The sequence below is a fragment of the Astatotilapia calliptera genome, chromosome 2 (genome assembly GCF_900246225.1).
Source record: "Astatotilapia calliptera chromosome 2, fAstCal1.2, whole genome shotgun sequence".
Taxonomy (NCBI): Eukaryota; Metazoa; Chordata; class Actinopteri; order Cichliformes; family Cichlidae; genus Astatotilapia; species Astatotilapia calliptera.
In genome coordinates, this window is record NC_039303.1 from 25,775,477 (window position 1) to 25,790,621 (window position 15,145).

The following is a 15,145-nucleotide window of genomic DNA, read 5'->3' on the forward strand; positions in this document are numbered from 1 at the left end:
CAAAGACTTAATGCTCTTATTTGGATGGTAGTGACTCAAGAGTATTAAAACTGGGGCAGGTGCCAATTCCAAAACACATTTCAGTTTCAGTCTAACTCAAACCTCGTATTTCTTCTTCAGCCTGAGTGAGCATCTCAGCCTCAGTTTCACTGGCTTATTAATTCACCGTGATGCTGTTTCACCCTTGGGTTCATCTTCTGAGCAATGACGCGGTGGAACAAATTTTGGAAGCTTTTCTTCCGGTTATAATTGAAGAAATGAGGGGGGAAAGCAAGTATATCACAATGGGTTTTTATTTGTTAATGCAACAAAGCATGTCTTGTTGTTTGAAAAACATTCTCTCATAGCTTTTTGGCAGATCTTTGTCAAACACGACTGTTTATTAACTATTTCTAACCATTGCATTCATATGCCTCTCAGACTAGGACATTTAAAGCTCTGGGCATCGCCCTTTAGACCCTAAATGATTTAAAGATTGGGGAGACTGTGCAATGAGGAAGAACAAATGGTAAACAAAGCTAGGCTTCTTCTTTATAAAACGCCTGGGGGACCTGATAAGCATCAGGAAAGAGGAGATGTAGTTCGTGATAGTGCAAGGGTGCCTGAGCACATGTCACCCCAGCCAAGATGAGCTCTGACAGCCTCCCAGCACAACTTCCACCCAGCAAACAAACTCTGAGCAGTTCACCTCACAGGGAGGCTCCGAGATGTCAATGTGACACATTTTTGATATGATGCACTGTTACTGGAATATTAAAGAAATTACACATGTGTAGCTCGGTATTTGTAAATATCACCGGCATGTTTCACATTTATCTACAGGTCGACTGTCCAGCTTTTGCATTCTGCTGTGCTTTGAGGCAGCTAACCTTGAATAGTTTTCCTGATGTCTGACTAATTTAAATCGTCAGTGGAGGATTACAGATGCAGAAATAGGAATCTGAATTCACGAGGGATGTTGGCTCAGCACTCAAGCTGTCTTATGACAGAGCCAGGCGGCGTCAACTCGTTCAATTCTGCTTCTAACAAATCAGTGTGTGTGATGTGGAAGAAAAGAAGCAGGCCACATGGCAGCGCAAGGTCGGCCACAGATGAGTGATTAAAGGGGCTTGAGGGGAAATGACAGCATTCACTACGGAACCAAAGAGTCACAGACGGATGGCTTGGTCACCCTTCTTCCCTCTGCTTTCACCTTCTACTTTTCATTCTCTGCTTTTTCTGCTCCTTTGAACCTGTGCTGTTTATTTTCTCTTCTTGTCCCCTAAGGCGTCTTATAATAGTGTCACATTTTGTTTGAAACAAAAGGTTAATAAAGAGAGAGAGCTTAAAGAAGAAAGGTTGATCACTGCGTCACACTGGTTAGCCAATTATGCATCACATCACTGTTAAAGAGCAAGGCAAATACCCAAGATTTTTTTGTTTAAATCAATTTGCAGATTTTGCTCACTGTGACATAAACAAAGTGCATCACCAGGCAATCTCTGTCCATCAAAATGAGACACAGTCTTGAGTCATTTGTTTTCATTTTATGAGAAACATGTGAAACAGGTACATGGAAATACAGTACATAAGACAAAAGTAGCGTTTATACAATTTAACAAACTTGAAAGTCAGTACTGGTATGACCATCTTTATTCTTCAACACCGCCTGAACTCTCTTAGGCAATCTCTCTTGTAATTTCTTGAAATAGTCTCCAGGAATAGTTCTCCAGGCTTCTTGAAGGACATTCAAAGCTCTTCTTTGGGTGTTGGCTGACCTTTGTTCTGTTCTCTGTCAGGATGATCCTACACTGCTTCATTAATGTTGAGGTCCAGGCTCTGGGGAGGCCAATCCATGGCCTCTTATCACTGATTTTCAGTCCAGTTCTTGTGTAATTTGGCATGCCTCAGCCTTTTCTCCCTGCCCCTCTTATTGAAGACTGGCATCTGGACAGACGCCTTTCCCTTGAGACCATTTCTGATGAGGCTTCAGCGAACAGTAGGTGGATCAGCTGAAGGGTCCTTTGCAGGATTTTTCGTATTTGTGAAAGACATGACTTTCAGATACTGCTCATCTGCTGGATGTAGGTTTTTTTTTCCTGACACTTCTTTCATCCTCCACTTGTCCAGTTTCCTCAAATCTTTTAAGCACACACTTCACACATGCTGAGATATGCCACAGTTTTTGGCTAATAGCTCTTTGGGAATCACCTTGTTGGTGCAAAAACATTGTTTTGTTACTGTCAAGCTGGGTTATCTTTGAGACTTTTCATAGATTCAAGTAAAGAAATTGGGACAAATGATGCATTCTTCCAAAAGGCTGCTAGTAACAAAGATACAAAATGTAATTTATTATACAAAATGAATTTTGCTCTTCTCTAAGTTGTCTGTTGCGTGCGGACACAACACTGGTACACAACCACGGTGGATTTCCAATCTATCAAGATTTGATTTCCAGAGACTCAAAACTAATTTGACAAACTAAGATAATTTAAAATCTAAGGATGTTTTTTGATACTTGGATACTTGAAAAAAGTCTTTTCCAGTCAATGACTGTCTGGAGTCTGCCAGACCTTTATGGAGCTGCCGTCAGTTGCGGCTGTTTGTGAGTCACTATGACGTCATTTTTGTTTTCAATAACTGAAAACATGCTCTGTTGGGTTGAGATCAGGTGACTGGCTGGCCTATTAAAAAACTTTCCCATTTCTTTGCCTTAAGAAACCCTTGGGTTACTTTTGCAGTATGCTTTGGGTCATTATCAATTTTCACTGTGAAGTGCTGTCTGATTTGATTTGGAGCATTTGGCTGAATCTGAGCAGAGAGTACAGCTCTGTACACTTCACAATTCATCCTGATGCTTCTATCAGCAATCACAGCATCGATAAACACCAGTGGCCCACTTCCACAGGAAGCCATACATGTCCATGCCATAAAACTGACTCCGGCATGATTGGCAGATAAGTATGAGCTGTTTCTTTTTCCCCATACTTTTCTCTTCTTACCATTTCCTAGAGTGTGTTCTTCACTTGGCTAGATGCAGTGAAGTTGTTTTTCTTAACCAGAGAAACAATTCTAGTATCATGCACTAGTTGTTTTGACATCCCTCTGGACTTGGCATTGATAGCATTGAGAGCTCCAGGAACAGCTACTAAAGGTAAGTTCACCACTTGGAATCTCCTCCAGATCTTTTATCTACTCAATTTATTCTGGAATAATGAGGTAACAAGCTTTGGCCAGCCAGGAAAATGCTTGTCAGTCAGTTGTCCAGTTACTTTTGAGTCTTTGAGGACTAAACATGAAAATGGGTGTAACTCCTAACCATTTAGGCAAAGCTTTTGTTAAACGCCTTGAAATAAAGCTAAAAGTTTGCACTCCCATTGCACATTTACCTCACTTTATGATTATATATGCATAATTATGCCAAGCTTCCCCTGCTTTACCAATTCTTTCTCAGCCCACTCTACTGTTCCCCTTTAAGTTTTATTGTTACATGTAGCGACACAGCACTCATCCACAGTGCTGAGGAAAGTACTTAAACTATAATGCAGGTCTCAAACAGAGAGAGTCCTATTGCAGCAGATCACAAGAGAAAAAAAGTCAGTGGACATTAAAACCTCAGTGCCTGGTGTGCACTGGCCAGCAAGATGATAGTTGTAAAAAAAACCTAAAAAAGAAACCTGTCTTTATAAGCCAAGCATCAACGCACACTAACACTCTTTCAGTAAGTTTTTATTACACTTACAGCAATGTCACAATTGATTGTCAAGTCGAGTTATATTCATTTTACCTGTCTCTTTTCTCCTACAGTCCACGTGTCTGCATCTGTTTTATTGTGACACATACTGAGTGGAGCAGAGAGTACACTGGGTACATCCACAAATATGACGCAAAATGCTGCTGACACTCTGGAAACATGTTTGCTTGCTGATTAGCTCTTATCAGTCAAAAAGACATTAGCCAAAACATTTAAGCTATAGATCCTATTTACCTGTTGTCCTTCTTTTATGGGTAATCTTTCCCCATCGCTATAGCTTCTTCTTTACATGAGGAGCGATGCTGCAGGTACTGCTCTAACATAACCCAGCTTAGCAGTTTTCTAAACAAAGAAAGAAAAACCTAACGGTTTCCATAAGCAACCAAACCTGTGGTTTCCTTTTGACCAAACAATGCGATCTGTTTACAGGTGTGCAAGCATGCATGGAAATTATTTTGAAAAAATCACTCATCTAGTGAGTTACATCTATTCTAATTTGGTTTCGTTTTAACCCTCTGAGGTCCACATGCCAATCCACTGCAATTGTTACACCCTTTTGCACTCGCCCAACAGTAAAATAACAAATGTTTCACAGGTTAGAGTTAAATGGCATATATATATATATATATTTCTCCTCTGTAATATTCTTGAGATTTATAATTAAGCAATTTGTATACATTACTGCTTTTTCTTACATTTGTAAACTTTGTAATATATTGTATTATTTAATTAGTTTAGTCTGTTACCGTTACTGTTTTGGAGCAACTGTAACCCACATAATTTCCTTAGGGATTATGAAAGTATTCTGGTTCTGATTCTGATGATTAATCCTAATCCTACTCCGCACTGTGGGGGACCTACACCAACCGTTGTCAGCAAATGGGGCTTTGCAATATCAAACTAAAATGAATACCTCAATCCTAAATATCTAGTGGCATGTTCTTTAATATGTACACACACAGAATGTGATTCTGAATATTTTTGCTTTTGTATAGATTATTTTATAGTTTAACAGTACCACCGTCACACAAAATATACATATATCAATGTCTATGCATATATCAATATGCATAGACATTGATATATTGTCATATGCTGTGGGAGTGTCTGGTTGGGCATGGTCCAGGTTCCTGTCATCCGTCCTTTGGGGTGGAGTTGGCCAGCTCATCACCTGTTTTCAATCTCCGGGGCTCCACCTAGAGGGTTTTTAAGCCAGCACTGCCTGCCACTCCTCGCCAGTTCGTCCTGCTACCATCTGTGATTCATCACCCGTCGCACTCACCAGTAGTGCTGGTTCCGTCTCCATCCTGTTTTTCCGTCTGCTCGGAACCCAAGGACCACATACACAACTTCTTCTGCCTGCCCTTCAGTCCATACTCTCCACCTCCTTGGAATCTGGACCGGACTCTCCCCACTCTCGATCCTCTCTGGAATGCTCCCATGGCAGCCTTTTCCCCCGCTTAATAACCAGGGTCTCCAAGTAAGCCCAAGACTATCCACTGGCACTCCATACCTCTGTCCCTTACTCGTTTGTCACTCAGTAACACCTTTCTCCTGTGTTTACAGAAAGTTCCCGTTCGAGTTCTCCCTGTGCTCTACGCCTGTTTCCCCGCCCACGGATTTCCCTTAGTTTCTGCGAATGGTTTCTGTTAAACCCAGTTCTGTTCACGTTTTTGTTCCTTCTAATAAATTATACATAGTTCGAGCAATTGAGTCTGCTTTTGAGTCCACCGCATCCTTGTTTGTGACATATATAGTTTGAAGCCTACGCTTTCAACACGCTTGTCTTAAATCAGTGATGTGATTTGGATGCACTGGTGTGTTCGTTGAATCCAGAGGGTTAAAGCACCATTTAAATATTATTTCTAAATCATACTATAATGACTATAATATGTATATATATAGCTGCACATATGAAATGCACAGCTTTAAACAGTTCTCAAAATCAAATTTAGCAGTAATTTAGCGATGTAGGCTTATGATTTACAGCTAAATCAAGTTATAAATAACAGAAAGGATGTCTACAATGGTCAAGGTAAATCGCTGTACAACGGCTGATGGACTGTTACTGTTACATTTTACACTTTACACTTTACAAGTTAAAAATCCTACATTTTGAATGGTTCCAAATTATTAGCAATTACATGTTTTCTTTAGAATTCTCAACTGTAACGAATCTGACGCAAATCTGGCAAAAACTGCATGCAGGTCGAGCTTCCGCTAATAATAAAAATAATGGTATGACTTTATAATAATGTAACACTATTAAGCATTAGTAAGGTAGCGAGTGCTTAAATAATCCTTTATATATCATTAATCCTCCTTAGTAAGTCATTTATAAATACATATGGATTTATTCATCTATATACACCATGTACAGCTATCAATTCTGTATGTCACTGCTGGTAATAATCATATCATATCAATCACTTACACAGTCTCTTTGATATTTGATTTACTACTTTAATATGTCTAACCATCTTAGATCATTTTAAAATAGAGCGTCTTTGTAAAATAATAATTGTGCTTAAACTAAGTGGACTGATTGAAAAGACTGTGTCATAACTCATGTTACTCAGCAGAAACGTCCGTAATAGAATCCAGAATCTGGGATGAATGGCTGAAGTGATCCCCCCGCTGTGCCTGTCACTTTGTGATTTAATATGAAGGGCAAAAGCTTGAAGACATTTTTCTTTCTGTTATGTTCAAGGACAGCATGGTCTACCCACCCCGCTTTATGCTACACGATCCATCATAACTCATGACTCTATTTTGTCAATTTCACATACGTATGTGATTCTGTCCCGCATGAGTCACGTGGGCTTTCTGAGCAGCGCTCAGTTTCAGCTCGATATCAGCGGTCTGGTAAGCTTAGAGCTAAGTTACAGCGTAAAATATTGAGATAATATGTAAATAACTTGTTTTTTTTGTTTTTTTTACCGGTTTTCTTGCCTTGTTTTTAGCGGATCTCTCAGAGCTCTGTGCAACTGCACCAAGTGGAGCAAGGCATAAACTCAAATTCATCTGCTGACATGAAACAGCTGTTCATTTACTTACCTATTTTCTTCCCTCTTCAGTTTAACGTGCACATGAGAAGTGTTAAAGAAACAAATCGTTTGTGGGCGATTATTTCTACGGCAGCAGAACTCTGTCGCAAACACGGCTGACACAAAATGGATGAGCAATGAGGCATTATATGGCACAGCTCTTGCGTGACAGGATGGTTTTTTGGCCCGCTGGATGAAGCCGCACGTAACGTCGCTCTCTGCACAGAGGAATTTCTACAGCGCTTGCGCATCATTGCCTTTTACAGCGGGGGAGTCTCACTTTGGGCCTGCTGCTACAATGGCAATTCTCCTAATGCATTTGTCCATCGGGTTTAGCGCTGCCTGCCTTATCATGCATATGATGTGTTCCTACATATCCCGATGGGCTGTGGGTCACAGTAGTATCAGGAGGTTTTAGGTGTCGTACATCCAAAGAGGCCAACGAGAGCAAGAAATGGGGAAGATGACAATGATTTGATGTGACTTTATTAGTCTACACTGGGGATTGGACTTAACTTAATTTAATTCAGTTATTTCTGGTTGAGAAAATGTTCCCATGCTCACTATTGACAGCAGGTCTATTAGACCATTGTGCCGAAAATATATGTAGCTCGTCATACTTAATATTTAATTAAATTACCAAAATTTAATACATTTTTAAAGTAGAAGATTACAACTTGATTGACATTTATGTCAATCATAAATGTCGTGTTTGGGAAGTACCCTACATGGTAAAAACTACTGAGCCACACCTTTTAATGACTGAATTCAATGACAGTAGTATATTGCTTTTTTGGGATTGACCTTAGTTCCGGTGAAAGGAAATCTTAATCTTTTGAGCTCTGTGGGAACAGTTTGGGAAAGGCCCTTTTCTTTCCAATCATGTGGTGACCAGATCCTAATAAAGTAAATGTGGTACAAACACAGCTTTTGACCAGGACAAAATCTTGGAACTTTTCCAACCGTAATACAAAAAGGATAAAAGGAATGTTCTTATGGGCTTATGCAGTCTTTATATACTCCTTTATTTTCTGTTATTTAAGAGCTATTTTCTAGTTCAGTATTGATGCATCTATAGACTGGAATACCTTTTTCAACTACATCTGACAGCAGTGTTGGTCAAGTTACTTGAAAAAAGTAATCAGTAACTAATTACTGATTACTTCCCCAAAAAAGTAATCCCGTTACTTTACTGATTACTTATTTTCAAAAGTAATTAATTACTTAGTTACTTTTTAAAAACACAATTTACAACCTGAATAGGTGATAAACCGATAGATCTTTCAGCCCAATTCTACTTTTTCTGTATAATCCATCATACAAAATGTAATCAAATGGAAAAGTCTCTCTTTTTAAAACTTGTTTTATTAGTTTTAATCTTTTAACTTTATGCATCAAGCAAAAATTTAATTATATGCAACATTCTCTGACTTGAAGAAATTTGCTTAACATTTAAACTTATTTTCTGCACATTCCAGCACATACAATTTTTTTTTTGTGTGTTTCACTCAGTCTTTCAAATAGATGCAAGTAAAACACAGAAAATAAATAACATCAAAGACTAGCGGTCCTGTTGCTCTATTTTCACCTGTAAAGCAGGAGTAGCGTAGGCGGAGGTTTGCCCTGGTGCAGGTGTGCCGCGGCGGTCAGTTGAAGAATCCGCGAGTTTCTCAGCGCACTTGGTGCTTGCTTGGAAGTTTAGGGGTTTTTTTTCGCTGTAAAAAGAAGTTTTCTTCCCAGGCACAACGGACACTAATGTTTTTGTCACTTTTTATGGAATTAAACTCAAAATAAGGTCAGTACTTCCACGCTTTAAACACTCTCTCCTGCATTCATATATGATCCACTGTTGATCTGCACACAGCTTTTGTCACGAACGTCGCACTTGCTTACGTCACTGTCATGAGACATTCTGGCAAAAAAATCACGGTTTTAGTAACGCAGTAACGCAGCGTTCCTACGGGAAAGTAACGGTAATCTAATTCCCGTTTTTGCAATAGTAATCCCTTACTTGACTCGTTACCTGAAAAAAGTAATCAGATTACAGTAACGCCCATCTCTGTCTGACAGTTTTACCAACTTTTAGCCAGTTATAACACTGACATACTGTTGACTCCCATGCAAAATTAAAACAAAAAAAGAGAATAGAGAAATAAAAACTGATTTCTCAGGGTTTTTTTGGCCACTTCACTTTTTTTTGGTAATTTTCATCATAATCAAAGCTTGTGACTTTTTGGTACCTTGTAGCTTTTGCTGATGGGAATTACGGTGTGTTCACACCGAACGTGATGGACGCGAATAGAGCGTCAGGTTTACATGTAAAGTCAATGGAAAGGCGCGATGACGCGCGATTGCGGGTCCCGCGAAAATTCGGAAGCAGATTTGCGTCGCGAAAACGCCAAAACGCGTGAAACGCGCGTCAGTGTAGCGCGTCTGGCGCGTTTGACTCGCGAATAAAACCACGCGCGTGAGTTTTTGTGTTGCATTTTGTGCATACGCGCGTTTCGCGTCTACCGCTCGAGTTGGAAAAATCTGAACTCCAGCATCAAATCGCGCCGCGACAACCAATCAGGAGCCTGGTGACGTGGCTGTTACCTAGGTCAAAGGGGCAGATCCAGCCAAAGCCTTTCATACTTCAATGGAGGGGAAGGCTAATCAATGCGGTAGCAAACAACTCGGAGCTGTACAACACCAGCTGCTTTCAGTACCGAGACAGGAATAAAAAGGACCGAGCTTGGAGGAAGATATGTGAAGAGATCGGGCAACCTGGTAAGTTCATTCATTTCTCTTTTGAAAGTTTTCACTGACCCGGGGAAGCCGCACAAAAGCTAGCAAGCCACCGCTATTTTCCCACTGACGTACAAATACCGTTCTGCTTTTATGCATGTTGTCATTTAGGAATATATTTTATTGTTTATTAATAAACAGCACACAGTGGTCCCGCTGTTCATCCGTCACTGCTTTGCTTTTTCGCTGATTTTTTATTGCACAGTACAGCATTGCATTCTGCAGCCTGATTGACAAATCTCCTGCGCTTGCCAAATTTATCACGTTTGGTTTTGATAACCATCGCGTCCAATAGAAAAAACAGCACAAAAACACCCATAACTATGAGCCTCATTCGGAAATAGACACCTGCACCGTGAGGGAAAAAGGCGCACGAAAGTGGCGGGCAGATGAAGACAAACCGCGGCATAATAATACTTTTACGTTTTGCAATCTACAAAGGTTTGCACTTTGAGAATCAATTGTGAGAACTGTGACCAGGGGCTAGTTATTCTGAGAACCCCTGCAATAAATGAGGGACCACTGTCTACTCTACGATTATTATATCCAACCTGTTAACATTTAATACTGTATTGATAGAACCAACTGATTCTGCAGCAGAGCATCCCCAGTCCCTGAGCTCCTGCTGCTGCACCCACAGATATGTACAGCAAGCACTGATACCTTTTTAGTCGGTGGGATTCCCTTGTGATCACCTTTACTAAATATCTACAACCAATCTGATTATATCCTGTTATTGTTTTTTGTTTTTCAATATTGAAATTAAAATCTAGTAGCAGCCTTCTCATTTCTTTGTGTTTTGTGCTGTTTTACAGGCCCACAGAGGAGGACGGCTCCGAGGCAGATGAGGGACGGGTCCCAGGACGGTCCATCGGCGGTGGAGCTGGCCATCCTGGAGTCCCTGAAGAGGCCACACCAGTCTCCAATGGAGCATTTTCTCCTCAGCCTTGTTCCTGCTCTGGAGAGCAGCTGGTCCTTTTTATTCCTGTCTCTCTGTAAATTCTTATATTTTATATATTTATGTTTAATGTTTTTCTGTTTGAGACTTTTAATATTATTTCAAATAAATGTTTATAATGACTAATGTCTCAGTTCTACTACACAGCAAATGTTGGCACACGACTTGACACATGTAGAATTTATTTCATATTATACTAATGACAAAATATACTGATACAGTGGGATGCAGAAGTTTGGGCAACCTTGTTAATAGACATTATTTTCCTGTATAAATCGTTGGTTGTTACAATAAAAAATGTCAGTTAAATATCATACAGGAGACACACACAGTGATATTTGAGAAGTGAAAAGAAGTTTACTGGATTTACAGAAAGTGTGCAATAATTGTTTAAACAAAATCAAGCAGGTGCATCAATTTGGGCACCACAAAAAAGAAATGAAATGAATATTTAGTGTATATCAATGTGTGTGTCTCCTATATGATATATGGGGTGCCTTTGTCTGGATGTGCTTCCCATCCAGAGCTGCACAGCACAGAGGAAAGTTCCAGCGCTCCTGGAATCCCTCTGTGATGGACCGCCAGTCTCCAGGTGAAGGCACAGCCATGAAGTCGTCCACTAGACAGTCCCAGATGGACGTCGCTGCCTGGGGGGTGATCTGGCTCACTGTGGACACACCGACTCTGAAACTGAACGCGATGGTCCTGAAGGAGTCCCCGCTGACAAGGAACCTGGACAAAATTGTTCAAAATCAGTATTATGTGTACTGCAGTTACAAAATACATTATTCAAATTCCAAAATACTTTTGTGATGTCAGATTTAAATCACAAAACATGAATCTTACATAAAACATTTTGTAATTATAAGGATAATTACAAAATGTATATTAGATAATATCTAAAACAGTTGTGTTTTGTTTTAACTTTAACATATCATAATTTGATTGGTAGCAACTTTCACAACTACAGTGAGCCAATCACTCATAATTCCTAAACATGTCAATCAGGTAGGAATGAAGTGAGACATTAATAGAAAAAGAGTTGTATGTTGACATGTAGCCCTTTCCTTGCTTAAATCATTAATATTTTTGAAAAATTAATCTGTGATAAGACAGCTTATCAAGATAGAACCATGTAACTAGAGATGAACCAAACTGTTCACAGTTTTATCTAACTCTGTTTTAATAAAGGCTGTGACCCCTGCTATAGAGTCTGACAGCTGCAGGGATTATATACAAATATTCAACTATCCCAGAATTAAACCAGGTCTAAATAAAAAGGAGTGAGTATCACTACAAAGGTTAACTCAGTGGTCCTAATGCTACAGTTTGATATCAGCAAACACCGAGCGCATACATTGATGTGACACCACAGCCATGCTATCATGCAAACACTGATAACAGCATAAATCGAATTAAATCGGGACTTGATGAAACCTTCTGAGTATCACTAGAAATATTATAGAGTCGTCTCTGTACCACAGTTTGCTTTCAGTAAACACCGACAGCATTCACTGTTAGCATAGCACATCCATGTTAGCAGTGTATAACTGGATGGATTAGCATATTAGCACAGATATCAATAAAGGACTACCGTATTAAATACTTTTACTAACCTCAGGCAGACGGACAGGCGCTCTGCAGGTGGGATTGAGCGTCTGTAGTTGGTGTCTAGGCGGGCGATGCTGGGACCGACGAGGGAAAGCAGGTCCTCAAACTGGCCGACGGTGATAGCGCTGGAATCGGCCGTCATCCAGGCGCAGCTCCTGGAGCAAGTGGTGAAACTCACCAAACTGCTCACGCCTCTGGAGGACCTGATGGACCCAGGTACGGCGAGGACGTCTTTTACGCTGCTGCTCTGCTCTCCACAGTACATAGAGAAGGGAGACTCCCGCTGCTGCTTTGCTCTCCACAGTACATAGAGAAGGGAGTCTCCCTTCTCTATGTACTGTGGAGAGCAGAGCATTATCCTTATAATTACAAAATGTTTTATGTAAGATTCATGTTTTGTGATTTAAATCTGACATCACAAAAGTATTTTGGAATTTGAATAATGTATTTTGTAACTGCAGTACACATAATACTGATTTTGAACAATTTTGTCCAGGTTCCTTGTCACCGGGGACTCCTTCAGGACCATCGCGTTCAGTTTCAGAGTCGGTGTGTCCACGGTGAGCCAGATCACCCCCCAGGCAGCGACGTCCATCTGGGACTGTCTAGTGGACGACTTCATGGCTGTGCCTTCACCTGGAGACTGGCGGTCCATCACAGAGGGATTCCAGGAGCGCTGGAACTTTCCTCTGTGCTGTGCAGCTCTGGATGGGAAGCACATCCAGACAAAGGCACCCCATATATCATATAGGAGACACACACATTGATATACACTAAATATTCATTTCATTTCTTTTTTGTGGTGCCCAAATTGATGCACCTGCTTGATTTTGTTTAAACAATTATTGCACACTTTCTGTAAATCCAGTAAACTTCTTTTCACTTCTCAAATATCACTGTGTGTGTCTCCTGTATGATATTTAACTGACATTTTTTATTGTAACAACCAACGATTTATACAGGAAAATAATGTCTATTAACAAGGTTGCCCAAACTTCTGCATCCCACTGTATCAGTATATTTTGTCATTAGTATAATATGAAATAAATTCTACATGTGTCAAGTCGTGTGCCAACATTTGCTGTGTAGTAGAACTGAGACATTAGTCATTATAAACATTTATTTGAAATAATATTAAAAGTCTCAAACAGAAAAACATTAAACATAAATATATAAAATATAAGAATTTACAGAGAGACAGGAATAAAAAGGACCAGCTGCTCTCCAGAGCAGGAACAAGGCTGAGGAGGAAATGCTCCATTGGAGACTGGTGTGGCCTCTTCAGGGACTCCAGGATGGCCAGCTCCACCACCGATGGACCGTCCTGGGACCCGTCCCTCATCTGCCTCGGAGCCGTCCTCCTCTGTGGGCCTGTAAAACAGCACAAAACACAAAGAAATGAGAAGGCTGCTACTAGATTTTAATTTCAACATTGAAAAAAAAAAAAACAATAACAGGATATAATCAGATTGGTTGTAGATATTTAGTAAAGGTGATCCCACCGACTAAAAAGGTATCAGTGCTTGCTGTACATATCTGTGGGTGCAGCAGCAGGAGCTCAGGGACTGGGGATGCTCTGCTGCAGAATCAGTTGGTTCTATCAATACAGTATTAAATGTTAACAGGTTGGATATAATAATCGTAGAGTAGACAGTGGTCCCTCATTTATTGCAGGGGTTCTCAGAATAACTAGCCCCTGGTCACAGTTCTCACAATTGATTCTCAAAGTGCAAACCTTTGTAGATTGCAAAACGTAAAAGTATTATTATGCCGCGGTTTGTCTTCATCTGCCCGCCACTTTCGTGCGCCTTTTTCCCTCACGGTGCAGGTGTCTATTTCCGAATGAGGCTCATAGTTATGGGTGTTTTTGTGCTGTTTTTTCTATTGGACGCGATGGTTATCAAAACCAAACGTGATAAATTTGGCAAGCGCAGGAGATTTGTCAATCAGGCTGCAGAATGCAATGCTGTACTGTGCAATAAAAAATCAGCGAAAAAGCAAAGCAGTGACGGATGAACAGCGGGACCACTGTGTGCTGTTTATTAATAAACAATAAAATATATTCCTAAATGACAACATGCATAAAAGCAGAACGGTATTTGTACGTCAGTGGGAAAATAGCGGTGGCTTGCTAGCTTTTGTGCGGCTTCCCCGGGTCAGTGAAAACTTTCAAAAGAGAAATGAATGAACTTACCAGGTTGCCCGATCTCTTCACATATCTTCCTCCAAGCTCGGTCCTTTTTATTCCTGTCTCGGTACTGAAAGCAGCTGGTGTTGTACAGCTCCGAGTTGTTTGCTACCGCATTGATTAGCCTTCCCCTCCATTGAAGTATGAAAGGCTTTGGCTGGATCTGCCCCTTTGACCTAGGTAACAGCCACGTCACCAGGCTCCTGATTGGTTGTCGCGGCGCGATTTGACGCTGGAGTTCAGATTTTTCCAACTCGAGCGGTAGACGCGAAACGCGCGTATGCACAAAATGCAACACAAAAACTCACGCGCGTGGTTTTATTCGCGAGTCAAACGCGCCAGACGCGCTACACTGACGCGCGTTTCACGCGTTTTGGCGTTTTCGCGACGCAAATCTGCTTCCGAATTTTCGCGGGACCCGCAATCGCGCGTCATCGTGCCTTTCCATTGACTTTACATGTAAACCTGACGTTCTATTCGCGTCCATCGCGTTCGGTGTGAACCTTCATCTGAGCCATCCCTTCAGATGCACTGGGTAAAAACTGAGACTCTGCAGACTCCATGTTTATGCATATGGTTGAGGGATTGGACACCATAAAAGGTCCTGCAGGTGTAATGTGTAGGTGACCCAATACTTTTGTCCATATAGAGCAGATCTATATAGAGCTGAGTCTGGGTGAAACTGTTCTAAAAGTCTTTGTTTACATTTTCCTTTGTTTTAAAAGAGCCTGATCATTTCCTTTAAAGGTTATCTGTTTGTTTTTTAAGTGGTTCCAAGCCAGAAAAAAGAAGCTACTATATTTAATAAAACACACTGTCAT

The 15,145-nt window shown here is 40.6% G+C and overlaps 1 long non-coding RNA gene across 1 annotated transcript; it reads left to right on the forward strand.

Moving 5' to 3' along the window:
* Nucleotides 1-5,114: 5,114 nt before the first annotated feature.
* On the forward strand, nucleotides 5,115-5,439 carry LOC113029247 (uncharacterized). The gene is made up of 2 exons (XR_003273374.1): nucleotides 5,115-5,213; nucleotides 5,300-5,439. It is a non-coding gene; the product is annotated as an uncharacterized LOC113029247 (long non-coding RNA).
* Nucleotides 5,440-15,145: the final 9,706 nt, after the last annotated feature.